This window comes from Nicotiana tabacum, chromosome 8, assembly GCF_000715075.1.
Source record: "Nicotiana tabacum cultivar K326 chromosome 8, ASM71507v2, whole genome shotgun sequence".
NCBI lineage: Eukaryota > Viridiplantae > Streptophyta > Magnoliopsida > Solanales > Solanaceae > Nicotiana > Nicotiana tabacum.
Window position 1 is genome coordinate 114,116,852 of NC_134087.1, and position 16,945 is coordinate 114,133,796.

At 41.1% G+C, this 16,945-nt stretch overlaps 1 long non-coding RNA gene across 2 annotated transcripts in view; it reads left to right on the forward strand.

Moving 5' to 3' along the window:
* LOC107783084 (uncharacterized) overlaps window positions 1-16,945 on the forward strand; it is a 29,358-nt gene that overhangs the window by 10,709 nt on the left and 1,704 nt on the right. Inside the window, exons 7-8 of one of the 2 annotated variants that reach the window (XR_012694187.1) lie at window positions 5,142-5,211; window positions 12,445-13,697. This is a non-coding gene — a long non-coding RNA (uncharacterized LOC107783084). Of the gene's footprint in view, window positions 1-5,141; window positions 5,212-12,444; window positions 13,698-16,945 lie in introns of those variants that run through there. The other variant, XR_012694186.1, reaches the window with a different exon arrangement.

Sequence of the window (16,945 nt, forward strand, 5' to 3'; positions counted from 1 at the left end):
TTTGAGAGAGTATATCCCTTAGAGCCTTAGGGATGCATGGTGCACAGAGTTTGAGTAGTTGCGCTAGGGTTCTATGACTGTTTCAGAGTATGCAGTCTGTTTTAGTGACTTGGCTAGACATGCACCAGCCTTGGTTTCTATAGTTCGAGAGAGGGTTTGCCGGTTTATTGAGGAGCTCATTCCCAGCATCAGGACTAGCATGGCATATGAGTTAGAGATGGATATCGCGTATTAGCAGTTGGTGAGTATTTCTAGGAGTGTAGAGGGCATGCTTGCTCGGGATAAAGAGGCGTGAGAGGCCAAGAGGTCTCGAGAGTCGGGCCATTATTCTTGTGCCCATGCCCCAGCTGTAGTTCGTCATGGTAGGGTTATGTGTCACCCCATTCATTCAGCTCTTCCAGCCACCAGTGGTATTCCAGTTTCTCCCAGACCTCAGGAGCCTTATTATGCACCTCTAGTATCTAGTGTGCCTCCTGCACGGGGTGCTTTCAGTGGTCAGTCTAGCAGACCTGGTCCGAGCCAGCCACATCTTCCATACCCCCAGAGCTTGTTTTGAGTGTGGTGACACTTGTCATATGGTGAGGGATTGCCCCAGAATTAAGAAGGGTGCACCTCCACAGACTTCTCAGCTACAACGTGCTCCACAGGGTTCCTAGGCTATGATTACGGCACTAACTGCCACCCCACCTGCCCAGCTAGCTCGAGGTGGAGGTTGGGGAGGTAGAGGTCACCCTAGAGGGGGAGGCGAGGCTAGATACTATGTCCTTCCTGCTCATATAGAGGTTATTACTTCCGATTCTATCATTACAAGTATTGTTCCGGTCTGTCATAGAGATGCATCGGTTCTATTTGATCCCGACTTCATTTATTCTTATGTGTCATCTTATTTTGCCCCACATTTGGGTGTATCTCAGGATTTATGAGTTCGCCTGTTTATGTATCTACTCCTGTGGGAGATTCTTTTGTTGTGGACCGCGTTTATCGGTCATGTTTGATCATTCTTGGTGGTTTTGAGATGAGACCGATTTATTATTACTCAGCATGGTAGATTTTGATGTTATCTTAGGCATGGACTGGTTGTCGCCCCATTATGCTATTCTTGATTGTCATGCCAAAATTGTGACGCTAGCTATGCCAGGTGTACCGCGATTAGAGTGGAGGAGTACCTTAGACTACACTCCCAGTAGAGTTATTTCATTTCTTAAAGCTCAGCGAATGGTTGAGAGGGGGTATGATGCGTATCTAGCTTATATGAGAGATGCTAGTATTGATACCCCTACAGTTGATTCAGTCCCAGTAGTGGGATTTCCCTGATGTGTTTCTAGCTAATCTTTCGGGCAAGCTGCCCGATAGAGATATTGATTTTGGCATTAATTTGTTGCCAGACACTCTACCCATTTCTATTCCTCCTTATCATATGACCCCTCCTAAGTTGAAGGAGTTGAAGGAACAGTTACAGGAATTGCTTGATAAGCATTTCATTTGGCCCAGTGTGTCACCTTGGGGTGCTCCTATCTTGTTTTTGAAGAAAAGGGATGGTTTTATGCGTATGTGCATTGATTATCGCTAGTTGAACAAAGTTATAATGAAGAACCGATATCCTTTGCCTCGTATTGGTGACCTATTTGATCAGTTACAGGGTGCCTGAGTGTTTTCCAAGATTGATTTGCGTTCAGGTTATCATCAGTTGAAGATTTGCGAGTCAAATATCCTGAAGACTGCTTTCAGGACTCGTTATGGTCATTATGAGTTCCTTGTTATGTCATTTGGGCTGACCAATGCCCCCAACAACATTTTTGCATTTGATGCACAGTGTATCTTGACTCGTTCATCATTATTTTTATTGATGACATTCTGGTGTACTCCCGGAGTCGGGAAGATCATGAGCAGCGCCTGAGGACTGTGCTTCAGACCTTGAGAGAGAAGAAATTATATGCAAAGTTCTCAAAATGTGAGTTCTGGTTGGATTCACTACCATTTTTGGGTCACGTAGTATCCAGTGAAGGGATCAAGGTAGATTCGAAGAAGGTAGAAGCAGCGTAGAGTTGGTCCAGGCCGTCCTCAGCTACATATATCCGGAGCTTTCTTAGATTGGCGGGCTATTACCGTTAATTTGTTGAGAGATTTTTGTCTATTACAGTACCTATGACCAGGCTTACCCAGAAGGGTGCTCCATTCAGGTGGACGGAAGAGTGTGAGGAGATCTATCAGAAAGTCAATACAGTTTTAACTACAGCCCCAGTATTGGTATTGTCTTTAGGTTCGGGGTCTTATACAGTTTATTGTGATGCATCACGAGTTGGCCTCGGTGTGGTATTGATACAGTACCGTAGGGTGATTGCCTACACATCTAGGTAGCTGAAGGTGCATGAAAAAACTATCATGTCCCTGACCTTGAGTTAGCTGCTATTGTTTATGCCTTGAAGATTTGGAGTCACTATTTGTACGGGGTTCCTTGTGAGATCTATACTGATCACTGGAGTGTGCAACATCTCTTCAAGCAAAAGGATCTTAATTTGCATCAGAGGAGGTAGTTAGAGCTGCTTAAGGATTATGATATCACAATTTTGTACCACTAGGGGAAGACCAATATGGTGGCCGATGCTTTGAGTCGTTGGGCAGAGAGTTTGGAGAGTTTAGCTTATCTACCAGCAGTAGAGAGGCCCATGGCATTAGATGTTCAGGCCTTAGCCTGCCAGTTTGTGAGATTGGATATTTCTGAGCCTAGTCGAGTATTGGCTTGTGTGCTCTCCTGGTCCTCTCTTTATGATCGTATTAGGGAGCGTCAGTATGATGATCCCTATTTGCATGTCCTTAAGGACACGGTCTAGCACGGTGATGCTAAAGAGGTCACTATTGGGGATGATGGTGCTTTGAGGATGTAGGGTAGGCTTTGTGTGACTAATGGGGACAATTTACGTGAGTTGATTCTTCAGGAGGCTCATAGCTCATGGTACTCTATCCATTCGGGTGCCTCGAAGATGTATCAGTACTTAAGGGAGCATTATTGGTGGAGGATGATGAAGAAAGATATTGTGGAGTATGTTATCAGTCCAGCATTCAGATGGCACCGTATGAGGCTCTGTATGGTAGGCGATGTTGATCCCCACTGGGTTGGTTCGAGATGAACGAGGCTAGATTATTGGGCACAGACTTTGTTCAGGACGCCTTGGAGAACGTTAAGGTGATTCAAGATAGACTTCGCACAGCCCAGTCTAGACAGAAGAGTTATGCGGACCAGAAGGTTAGCGATGTTTCATTTATGGTTGGAGAGCGGGTCTTGTTTTGGGTTTTGCATATAAGGGGCGTTATGAGATTCAGAAAGAGGGGCAAGTTGAGCCTAAGGTTTATTGGTCCCTTTGAGGTGTTGCAGTGTGTTGGGGAGATTGCTTATGAGCTTGCGTTACCTCCCAGCTTGGCAAGAGTTCATCCGATATTTCATGTTTCGATGCTCCGGGGGTATCACGATGATCCGTCTCACATGTTGGATTTCAGCTCAGTCTAGTTGGCAAGCATCTATCTTATGTTGACGAGCCAGTGGCATTGGATAGGCAGGTTCGAAAGCTGAGGTCAAAGAACATTGCATCAGTAAAGGTTTAGTGGCGGGGTCAGCGGGCCGATGAGGTGACTTGGGAGACCGAGCAGGATATGCGTAGCCATTATCCCCATCTTTTCACCACTTCAGGTATGTCTCTATGCTCGTTCGAGGATGAATGACTGTTTAAAGAGGGGGAGGATGTAACGACTCAGCCAATCGTTTTGAGAGTTAGAGCCCCGATCCCCTATTAACTACTTTCCTCATATCTTTTTCTACTATTGTGACTTGCCGGGAAGATTCGTTTTAAGTTTCGGAGTATTTTGGGACACTTAGTCCCTAAATGGAAGCTTGAGTTTTAGAATTTGGACCGCAGTCAGAACTATGTAAAGACGACTCCGGAATGGAGTTCGGTCGATTCCGTTAGCTCCGTTGGGTGATTTTTGGCTTAGGGGCGTGTCCAGATTGTGTTTTTGAGGTCCGTAGCTCATTTAGGCTTGAAATGGCAAAAGTCGAATTTTTGGAGTTTTGGGCCGATAGTGGAAATTTTGATATCAGGGTCGGAATCCAATTCCAGGAGTTGGAGTAGGTCCGTAGTGTTGAATTTGACTTGGGTGAAAAATTTGAGATCAATCGGACGTGGTTTGATAGGTTTCGGCAGCGGTTATGGAAAATTGAAGTTTCAAGTTCATTAAGTTTGGATTGGAGGGTGATTTGTGTTTTTAGCAATTTTTGATGTGTTTTCAGGGCTCGGCTAAATTCATATAGTGTTTTAGGATTGGTTGGTATGTTTGGTTGAGGTCCTGAGGGCCTCAGGTGTGTTTCAGATGCTCAACAGATTGGTTTGATACTTATGCAAATTGCTGAAGTTGTTGCACCCGGTGTTTTCACACCTGCACACTTTGGGCCGCAAGTGTTGGAGCCACAAAAGCGGCTAAGGAACCGCAGAAGCGGATATGGGCCTGGTACAGCTAGGTCTACCAATGCGGTGAGGGGTCCGCAGAAGCGGTTAGGGACCGTATGAACAGGCTTGCAGGTGCGGCCTAGTACTCGCAGATGCGATCCTAGCATACTTAAGTGAATTCCACACCTGCGATGGAATATCCGCTGGTGTGGTACCGCAGGTGCGGAGAAGGGTCTGCAGGTGTGGTTTGACTGGAAGAAAAAGGGAAAAATTGAGGGTTTGATTTCATTCTCCATTTTTGGACCTAGAGAGCTCGGATTGAGGCGACATTTCTAGGGATTTTTAGAGGAAGCTTGTGGGTAGCGATTCCTTACTTGATTTTGGTTGCATTTCATTAATATATTGTTGTTTTCTTCATTTAATCAAGGGATTTGAGTGTGAAAGTTGGAAAAACGGGGGGAAATCTCCCCAATCGAATTTTCGAGTTTTGAGTGAGATTTTGACATCGCATTTGGATAATTTTGGGTACGAGTGAACTCGTGAGTGAATGGGTGTTCATAATTTGTGACTTTTACCCGATTTCGAGATGTAGGTCCGGGAGGCTTTTTGGGCATTTTTCTAATTTCTTGCCTTTGCTTTGACTTTATTAGCTAGATTAGTTTCTTGTAGCTATATTTATGTTATGTAATTGGTTTGTGCTAGATTTGGGCCATCCGGAGCCGGATATTCGTGGAAAGAGCATTATTACAGATTGATTTGAGCTTTGTTCGAGGTAAGTGGCTTGCCTAACCCTTTGTGTGGGAACTCCCCTTAGGATTCAGTATTATTAGATATACGAGCGTCGTGTACGTGAGGTGACGAGTACGTACACGGGCTATTTGTTGTAAAACTCCATTTTCACTAAGTCATAACCTGTTTTCTCCTTGTTTGAACTACAATAGCATACGTAAATACCTTGTTTATATTAGAAAAGCATGCCTACGTGTTTTAAATGTCTATTTGAATCTGTGCAGCATGTTTAGTGAAATTACTTTTTTTCTTTAATGTGAACATAGCCTATATTGTAGGTCTCCTTGCTGTGTATTCTGGGAGATCCCTATGTACTGCATATTTACTTTGGGACTACGGAACGGTATTCCGGGAGATCCCCCTGTACTGCCTATTTACTTTGGGACTATGGAACGGTATTCCGGGAGATCCCTCAGCACTGCATATTTACTTTGGGACTACGGAACGGTATTCCGGGAGATCCCCCTGCACATTTACGTTTCTACGGACGGTATTCCGGGAGATCCCCTGTTGCTATAATTGTGTTCTGAGCTGTTGGCTTTCATTGAATTTTATTCTTGTTAAATTTCCGTACTTATTTTTATATAATATTTTCTTTCTGTCTTATTTCATTATATATATACTAGTAGGGCCCTGACCTAATCTCGTCACTACTCGACCGAGGTTTGGCTTGGCACTTACTAGGTACCATTGTGGTATATTCATGCCCTTTCCTGCATATTCTTTCTGTGTGCAAATCGAGGTACTAGCTATCAGCCTCGAGTCTAGCTGTGTGGTTGCTACTTCAGGAGATTTCAAAGTACATCTGCCTGCATCCGCAGACCTCAGATTCCCCTTCTATTCCCTGTGTTCATTTTCTTCTTTTTCGTAGAAATGATGTATAAAACAGTTAGGACTTCTTAGAAGCTTGCGACATTGCGACATTCCGGGTTTTAGGAAAGATGATTATTGTGTATGCCGCGTGACACCGTTTTGCTTATTTATTTTATCTGTTAGCTGTTATCCTTGTGTTTTCATTTCATTTCCGCAATATTAGGCTTACCTAGTCGGAGAGACTAGGTTCCTTCACGACAGTTTATAGAGGGAGAAATTGGGCTGTGACATGTTTGGGCAGGTTGAACCGGCAAATGATGTTCTTCTATATGAAGTTGATTACTTCTTGCTCACGAACTTGGGCGAATGCGCCTACTTCCACTCATTTAGAGAAGTAGTTAATCAAAACTAAAAGGAATTTAACGTTACCTCATCTCGGCGAGAGTGGTCCCACGATGTCCATCTCCCATTTGATGAACGATTATGGTGAGGTGACAAAATGGAGGCGTTCACCCACTTTGTGGATTATCGGGGCATACTTCTAGCACTGTTCGCACTTTTTTATGAATTCCAGGGCGTATTTCTGCATAGTAGGCCAATAGTATTCTGCCCATATATGGCATATGACAAGTGTTCGGTCACCAGAATGACTGCCCCAGTGGCCTTTGTAGACTTCCCCGAGGACACGTTGAGTCTGATTTGAGGTCAAACATTTTGCAAAGAGGCCACCGTACGTTCTTCTATAGAATTCATTGCTGAGGAAGTTGTACCTTGCTATTTGCATTCTCAACTTCCTAGCTTCATTTTTATCATTTGGGAGAACACTGTCCTGCAAGTAATTTATAATACAATTGTGCCAGTCCTAGGTTAAGTTTATATACTTTACCTCGAAGTGCTCTAAGGTTGAGCTAAGAAGATGCATCATATTCTCGACTCCATGAGTTATACTTCTGGTCATGGCGACCAATTTTGTGAGGCTGTCTACCTCGACGTTCTAAGTCTGAGGAATCTGGTCGAGCTGACATTCATCCAACTTGGGTAACAGTTTACAGATCTCGGTCTGGTATTTCTATAACCTCTGCTCTTTGATCTGGAAAGTCCCAGTGATTGGATTGATTACGAGCTGGGAGTCACATCATACTTTTAGGCATCTCGCTCCATAATCAAGTGCTAGCGTCAACCCTACAATTATTGCCTCATACTCGAATCATTGTTAATCATATCTAGGCACCTTATAGATTGGCAGATTATTTCACTGATGGGACTTCGAGCACAAGTCCTAGTCCTGACCCGTATGCATTGGACGCGCCATCGGTGTGCAGGACCCAAACTTCTTGTGTTAGGCCTGAAGCTCGCATGGCGCCCTCGGGCATTACCTTGGCACTAAAGTCTGCGACATAGTGGGCGAGCACTTATGATTTTTTGGTTGTGCAAGGCTGGTAAGTGATGTCATGTTCACTTAGCTCTATTGCCCATTTGGCCAAGCTCCCTAACAGTTCGAGTTTGTGCAGTATGTTCCTGAAAGGAAACGTGGTGACGACCGAGAATGGATGGCATTAGAAGTATGGCCTGAATTTTCTTGAAGCTACGACAAGGGCCAGGGCCAATTTCGCAAGGTAAAGGTATCTTCTCTTAGTGTCAATAAGTGTTTTATTGATATAGTAAATTAGAGATTATGTACCTTTCTCTTCCCGAACTAGGACTGCACTTACCACTACTTATGAAATGGCGAGGTAGACAAGGAGATGTTCTTCAAGCTAAGGCTTTGAGAGCAAGGGCGGCGATGACAGGTATTCCTTGAGTTCCTTCAAAGCTTGTTTACATTTCGGTGTCCATTCGAGGCCGTTTTCCTTTTTGAGTACGTTGAAGAATTTTTGGCACCTGTTGGATGACCTCGAGATAAATCTAGATAGGGCGGTGATTCGACCAGTCATTCTTTGGACTTGTTTCTTGGTAGTTAGGTGTTTTGATATCCCGTCGATGGCTTTAATTAAATCATGGTTGACCTCGATTCCGCGCTGTGATACTAGGAAACCCAAAAAATTTAGTCCAAGTTATGCTAAATGCGCATTTCTCGGGGTTTAGTTTCATCCCATATTTCCTCAATATTTCGAATGCTTCCTTCAGATGGTGGATGTGATCCTCGATCCTCAAAGATCTGACTAACATGTCGTCGATGTATACTCTCATGGTCTTGCCGAGTTGGGTTTTGAACATCTTTGTGACCAGCCTTTGAGAGGTAGCCACCGCGCTCTTTAACCTAAATGGCATGACCCGGTAGATATACGTTCCCATGTGAGTGTTGAATGTGGTTTTCTCCCAGTATCCTCTTCCATAAATATCTAGTTGTAACCCGAGTAAGAGTCCAGGATGCTCAGCAACTTATGTTTGTTGTTGCTTCGATGAGTTGGTCGATGTGTGGTAATGGGAACGAATCCTTCAGACATGCTTTGTTCAGATTGGTGAAGTCCATGCACATTCTCCACTTTTCATTCTTCTTTTTTACCATTAACACGTTAGCAATCTACTTGGGGTACTTCGACTCCCTAGTAGAGCCATTGGCCAAGAGTTTTTCCACTTCTTCATGGACGGCCTCGTTGATGGCGGGGTTGAACTTTTGTCAAACCTGCCTTGCTGGAGGGTACTAAGGGTCGACATTTAACTTGTGTGTGGCTATCTCTTTGGGGATTCATGGCATATTTTCATGGCTAAAAGAAAACAAATCTCCGTTAGCTATAAAGAATTAACTAAACTTACATGGGTCTTCGGGTTTGCATCCTATATGAGCCTTTTTGCTGGGGTTGTTTGGATTTAGCTGGACCAGATTGAGGTCCTCTATGGTCGATCCTGCAACTTTGACTGTTTCTGGATCCATAATGGTGTCCTTGACTTTTGCCTATAGGGATCTCGACCCTACTGATTGCTATGCTTCATTTTCTTTTTCTTTTTATTTTTCTGAGTAGTCGCATTGTCGAGGGCGATCCAATAGCATTCCTTGGATGCACGTTGCTCCCCTCGTATGCTGAATATTCCTTAGGGGGTTGGGAACTTGATCACCTGGTACAAGCTAGGGGGGACTGCTCTTATAGGGTATATCCACGGTTGACCTATGATAGCATTATATGTTGTGTCCTGGTCCATGATGTGGAACAAGGCCTCCAATGTTATCCCGCTGGCGAGGACGGGGAGTGTGATCTCGCTCGAAGCCCGTTCAATTGCATTGTTAAAATTGGTTAGTGTAATGCAGCGCAACACTATTTTTTATTCGAGTCGCATTTGTGCGAGGACTCGAGGATGGATAACGCACGCTCCGCTTCTGTCATCCACCATAATCCTCCTAACATCAGTATCAAGAATGTGTAAAGTTATGGAAAGTGCATCATTGTGAGGGAAAGTCAAACCGTCAGCATTTGGCTCGTCGAAGATGATACTCTTTTCGAGGCCGTCATACCATTCATGGGTGATCGATCTCTTGAGTTTTTGAGTGGCGGTAAACTTGATGCCATTGATGGAGGTGTCGTTACAGCCTCCAATAATTATGCTGATGGTACGAGCGGGAGATGGCAACTTTGGCGGGCCTGGGCGTTCTCGGCCCTTTGCTAAGGTGTTCCTGCCTCTGTCACTAAGCAGCTCTTTGAGGTGTCCTTATTACAGTAGAGTCACCACTTCTTACCTTAAAGCGTGGAAGTCTTCCGTCTTCTGTCCTCGGTCTTAGTGGAACTTATAGAAGGCGTCCGACTTTCTTGTTCTTGGGGTGGACCTCATCTTTGGTGGCCACTTCACCTTTAGTCCTGGCTTCTCGAGTGTGTAGACCACCTTTGTAGATGACACACAAAAATTATGAGTAGAAAGTAAAGGGACCATACCTCAGTCGTTTCTGTGGATGCATGATCTTGGTTTAGAGGGGTTGTCTTCGCGGCGGAAGTTGGGGATGCGTGGTGTGATATAAGGTTAATATCGATCTCTGGTTGGTTGCAGCATCGAAGGGTCTCTCCTTGTGTTTTCCCTATGCTCCCTCTTTGGTTCAGATTGCAATGAGATGAGTTGTCGTGTTGTTCCATTGAGTTCCTCATCGTCCGCTTTGACCTCGGCACAATAGACATTATGGATCTCGTCCCAGGTGGCTAGTGGATATTTTATCAACTAGCTTAGAAACTTTCTAGTTTCCCTCTACCCTTCTCTGTTCACCCCATTCTAGAAGGATGCTACGGCCATTCCTTCGAAGATGTTCGGTAAAGTCATCCTTACCCTATTGAATCGAGCCAAGAAGTACCTTAGTCCTTCCCCTAGGGATTGCTAATGGCGAAGATATCGTTTACCCTGGTTTCGGCTTTCTTGTTATCCACCATTTTCTTGAATGTTTTTATGGAGTAGGATGCCAGCTACGAGTACCACATCAACTTCCCCATGTGAGGGTTTTGCCAAACTTTTTTACCAAGATAGAAGAAACCTGTTCTTTGGTGAGATCATTGCCTTTTACTACGGTGACGTAATAAGTCACATGGTCCTCGGGATCAGTCATCTCGTCGTAGATTCTGAGGTACATGGGCATCTTGAAATTTTAGGTATAGCATGAGGGGCTGCCTCCTCCTTGTATGGTTGTTCCACGAACCCGCCAACATCTCTTTTTGGTATCAATTTTGGGGAACCTGGTATTTTGGCTACCCGTTCTTGATGCTCTTTCATCTTCTCCTTGAGTGGTTGTTCTCGTTCTCCCTTTTCTCTATTCGTTTGAACTCGACGACGAGAGCGTTTTCACCTGCACTATTAGCAATTGTACGGTTATTACCTAAAGCTGAGAGGTTTAGTTGATCATCCCGCCCACTCTTGTGCTGGGCCGCATGGATATTTGGGGTTTCTACGATCTTGCATGGGACCTGCTTGCTCATCACGATGACTAAGGTATTCGTTAGCCGGGCTTCTAGAAGCTTTTTGATGGCAGGTGGTTTTCCTTCTTCTAGTGATGTGGAAGCCTCGTTGCCGTTGTGTTTGGTCGTGCTACAGAAAGGTGCAAGTGACTTCCTTCGCTCGGGGGATGTCGTAGGAGTTGTTTCTTCATCTTGAGTTTTGTACCCTTCGTCGATGACACTCATTAGATTGAGCGGGATGTTGTCTGCCGCTCTTGTTCCTTTTCCTTGGTCGACTTTTCCCTGATTACCTGCTATGGAATTCTTGTATGCAAAGACAAAAGAAATAACAACTTTGCCATATGTTAGGTTAACAAGTTATGAAAGTTGTAGATTCGAATGAAAACTAATAGTTTGACTAAGAAATCCCCACAGACGGTGCCCAACTGTATGACCCAAAAAATAGATCTAGGTATTTATACGATTAGATTTATAGAAAAGAAGGGTTAAACATAGACAATATCAATATTCAATAGCAGATCTAGCACTTTTAGGGCGATATATTTAATGTATAGTATTAGATATGATTATCCTAAAGCAATGATGGAGCAATAAAAGCTTATAAATGTAAGAGATAACAATAAAAGATAATAAATGACTTTTGAGTAATAAATGAGATAGAATTCCCCCGACAAGGGTGGGATCTTCCAATATTTTTCAGACAGTGATAGATGGTAATAAGCAGTTGAATATTCCAATTCTTCTTGGATTGGGAGAGAAGAGTAAAAGAAAATAAGTGTAAAGTTAGGCTTTGTTTCTATTCAATAAAGTGAGTATCTTGCACAGAGAATGTTGATGATATTCTTTACAAAAAAATCCAATCCTCTTTTTTCGTCTACATCTCTTTCTATTTATAAAAATACATGTGCTCAAATCCTAGATAGTACAACAGTAAGGAATATACATTAGACTATTCTCTAGGGAATCTAAATCCTAAAGTTGATTGTCACTTCGTACCGAAGGCGGATGCTCGTCCTTGTCTTTTGTTGAATCATTTCGATTTTTGACACCCAACTTATTTTTCGCGTCTGACCTCGACCTCTTGGAGTGAGGTTGACACGTCACAGCCTTCAAAGGCCCTATTGTTCTTGACCGGGTTAAAAATCTAGGATAAAGTTTTTTCCCATACAAATAGTAGTAGGATTACTAGAACTAGAAGTAGAAAACACATTCATAAAGTTCAATATAACATTGAGGTCACTAAGCTTGACCAAATTATTATACATAGTACTAGATATAAGCTTAGTAGTAACAACTCCATCCCTGTCTTGGTGAAGTAGTGTTTGACTGGATATGGAGGTGTTAATAAGATGACTACTTGATATACATTGGCCTTTTTGATTCCTTGGTTAGCCAAAAGGTGTGCGATTTTGTTGCCTTCATGGAAGTTGTGCCGAACCATTGGATTCTCCAGTTTTCTCAATAGCCTGCACTCATTAATTAAATTATTAAAAAGAGGAATATCATTTTTTCTTATAAGTGTATGATTTCTGCAGCGTCTGTCTCAACTTAAAGAGGCACAAGATGTCTTTCCGTTGCAATTTGTAGTCCTAACTTAAGTGTTTGCGACTCAGTATGAGTGGAATTGCATCCAAAGATTTTACTAGAGAAGCCCATCATCTGATTTTCTTGTGCATTTCTGAATAGTTTACTTACTCCTCCAACAAGGGTACTATGCTGGAAGGCACCATCGGTGTTAAAGTTTAAAAGGAATTTTCAGGAGACTGTATATTTATATTCTAATGCATGCATCAAGACCAGTTCTAATGATAGATCATGACTGAGGTTGTGGAAATTATTGTTGTCTCGATTCAGCCAGAGGTTCCACAGTGCAAAAAGGAAGAAATTCATTCCAGGTTAAATTACGATGGTGCACGTGAAAGTTAGAATTTTTTATAACTACTAGCCAGTGGTCAGGGGAAGATTTTAGGGATAATAAATCATTCCTTACCATGTTCCTGGAAGCTATTGGGCATACTGAGTAAAATCTTTGAATGAGTGGAATTGCGCCGTTTAACATAGAGATTTTTTTGATAATGGTGTAGGCAATAAATTTACTTCAGAAAAATAATCGAGACCGAAAATATTGCAACAATCGTAGTATTTTATTTCAAGTAATATGAGTGTTATAATTTTTGTGATTCATCTGATTCTTCTTTCAACGATAAATAAATTCAAGGGTCTTTCAGATTGATCTTGAATCTATATTTGTTGCCACGAATGATGATTTTAAATTCAACTAGAACGAACTTTGATTTGAATTCGTACTCCTTGAATCTTGATTTGTTTATCGTTCTTGAGCTTGAACTTGATTTTGTGAACTTGAACTCGTCTGCTTGAAACTTGAAACTTGTGCAGGAATTTGTGGCGTTTGATCCATGAGCTCTCTCTTGCTTATTGTTATAACATCTAGTGTCTTTTTTTGAGATATGAAGACCTCTATCTATAATTGTGGGAGGGAAGAGTTGTGATGAGAATAAATTCTTCCCGACCAATCAGACTAAAGTGTGACAAGGCCGCATTTGATTGGCCAGAACATGTCCCTTGCACATGTGGCATGATTTTATTGGACTTTAAATTGCCTTGTTATGCCTTGTCATTTTGATACATGACATGATCCTATTGGCTCTTCCATCTAACTTGTCATTCCACGTCATTTGCCACGTGGTACCAAATTGGGCCTCTAGGAAGATGACATATTGGGCATAATGAGGTGGGTTCATCACTTGTAGCCTAACTAAATGAGTTAGCCCAGTCAATATTTATTAGACTTAAATAATTAATTTAATTATATTAGATCATATTATTTTTTTAGATTAATATATTTAAAATATAATCCACATTATTTATCGATTTGAAATCGATAAAATTTGAATATTTACAAATGCTCTCCTACTTCATTATTAACGACAAGGCCTTAAAGTATCAGTGAAGCCCCCAAACACGGGTGTTGAATTAGAGCTTCCAATGGAATAATTTTCACAATTTACTTGCACTTTGCCTCAAAAGTATTAATGGTAATTCATATTTGAACAAGAATAAGACAAAGCTGTAATGATTGAAGTTTGCATTCTATATGTTGTAATCTCATTACGTTCACGTGCTATACTGTTCGAAATAAATTTGGTTGACAATTTACATTCTTTTCAAAGTAATCTTCTTTGTCTCTAGTAAGGATTCTAGGAGATAGCCATACATACTCGATTCCCTTTCTAGGTGGCAAACGAATTGTTGCTGCCGCCTTTACTAGTCAAGTTCTTGTAGAAAATCAATTATAGCAATATCCTACATCGAAATATGTTCTACGCAGACACCTTCTTGGAATCTGCATATACTACATGCTCTTCAATTGTGGTCAGGGGTATCAATGGTTCGATTCGATCGGTTATTTTATAAAATTTGTATCATACTAATTTTTGATTATTTTATAATGTATAATTAAAATTAGACTTTTTAAAATCGTCTCAATCATGTCAGTTTCACTTCAGTATCGGTACGGTTCGGTAATATTTGGTATTTTCTTAAATGTCATGTAAAATTTATCAGTAAAAATAGAATGCAAGAACATACATTCTTTTATAGGACTTAACAGAACTCTCTAGATATTTTTACTGTTTAAAGGATAATGAATTAATAAACATGAAAGAGGGCTAGAGTATAAATACATAACTATTTGACAACAACGTAAAAGAAACCAAGTAAAAGCAAAGAAAATATAAATCACACGAGTGGAAAGATATTAACCAAGTTGGGACTCAAAAATAAATTCTATATTAAATATCAAAAAGATAAATTCAAATTATATGAAAGAAAATATATTCAATACATTGTAGTTTGCTACTCATAATCGCTAGAGTACTTTGCGTCTTACTAATAAAGATACTTGAAATAGCATAGTTTAACTATAAGCAACATAATAGGTTTTAGGAATTAGTATTTGGACTTTTGTTACTTATTGGCTTGTAACAATTTTCATAATTCCAAGGCCCAATGAAAAATTTAATGCTTTATTAGTTTTAAACTTACTATATAAATATATTTTTCACATGTGAAATTTATTCGGTACGGTTCGGTATTTTTTCGATTTATTTTTATAAAATAAAAAATCTACCCTAATTATTGGTACGGTTATAGATTTATATAAAAACCTATGGTTTCTTCAAAAGAAACCTAAAAATCGGTTTGGTGCAGTACGGTTCGGTCGGTTTAGTAGATTTTCAAATATCCATTGACACCCCTGATTGTGGTCAAAAATCAACGACAACGACAAAGTTCTTCGAGTTTGTGTTTGACAGGTAAAAATTTCCCCATCTGCTTTCGTGTAATTTCTTTTATCGCCTTTCTTTTCTTTTCACATGCCAATCAAGTAAGAGTAAATTATCACATGCATGAAGAAGGTGATCCTAGGGAACAAAGGGATGGCAACTCATCCCCGTCCGAAAACCGGTGAGATATTCTTCGGGCGCAAAGGAATATCAACTCATCTATTTACCAAAAGGTTGGTGGGATAATCTTCGGGCGCAAAAGGAAGGCAACTCATCTCCGTCCAAAAAATTAGTGGGATAATCGTCGGGCAAAAAGGTGCATATGGCATATAGCAAGACAAATCCATGGCAACATAACGAAGGACAAACTCTCAACAACATATAGAAAAATCAAGCCACAAGAAGACTAACTTAAGGTGCAAAGTGACTAAAATGTCCACCTTAAAATTGAAAAATTATAGTTCTTTTCAAGGACAAACCCGCAAAAAGGCCAACTTAAGGTACAAAGGGACTTAAACGTCCACCTTACAATTGGAAAATAATAGTTCCTTTTAAGGACTAACCTGCAAATAGGCCAACTTAAGATGCAAAGGAACTTATACATCCACCTTAAGATTGGAAAATTATAAAGCTCAACTGATGACTTGATGGACTTGACGACTTCAACTTGAACACTTGAACTTTGAAAACTTGGCGGACTTGAAAACTTCAACTTGAAGAGCAACAAACTTGAAGATTTTGTAGACTTTAAGACTTTAAATTGAAGATTTGGCGGACTTGAAGATTGGGCAGACTTTGACACTTCAACTTGAAGAGCGATGGACATGAAAACTTCAACTCGAAGAATTAGCGGACTTGAAGACTAGCAGACCTGAAGGCTTGGAGGGATTGAATACTTCAACTTGAAGACCTGCGAACTTAAAAACATCAGCTTGAAGACCGATGGACTTGCAGACTACAACTTGAATATTTGGGGTCTTTCTAGAATACTACCACCATCTCATCAGAGATGTCTATTTCTTATGGAGGTTTTCCCCCATATAAACATCAGTATCTGATAAGGCACAAAGCTCAATGAAAGAATACATGTAAGTCCGATTTTAAAGTGACAAATCCATTATACTTCAATTCGAACAATGCTAGGGGCAATATATATTTTTGAACTCATGCGACAGAACTTGGAATGAAACTCTAAGTTGCCTATGTACCTCGATACAGAGGATCAAGTCATACCGTAGTTCAGAACGGGTGAGTTTTTTTTTAATATCTTAACTTTTTCCTAGGCCGCCTCTCTCGAGGTTTTCAACCTAGCGGACTCCTTTTTTTGGATCGTACACAGTTTATTCTCTTATGGGCCAAAAGTAACATGTAGTTTTTGCTCATACATTAAGGAGTGTATTGACTTGCAATTTAAACTCGTATTTTGAAGAGCTTTGCAACTTGAAGATTTTTCTCAAATTTCAAGAGTTTCATGACATGCAGTTTAGGCTCGTGCGCCCAGGAGCCTAGCGACTTGCAATTTAAGCTCGTATTTTGAGGTGCTTTGAAACTTTAAGATTGTCCTAAAATTTGAAGAGTTTCATGACATACAGTTTAGGCTCGTGCGTTCAGGATTGTAGCGACTTGCAATTTAAGCTCGTATTTTGAGGAGATTTGTAACATGAAGATTTTTCTCAAATTTGAAGAGCTTCATGAAATGTAGTTTAGGCTCATGCGTCTAGGAACATAGTAA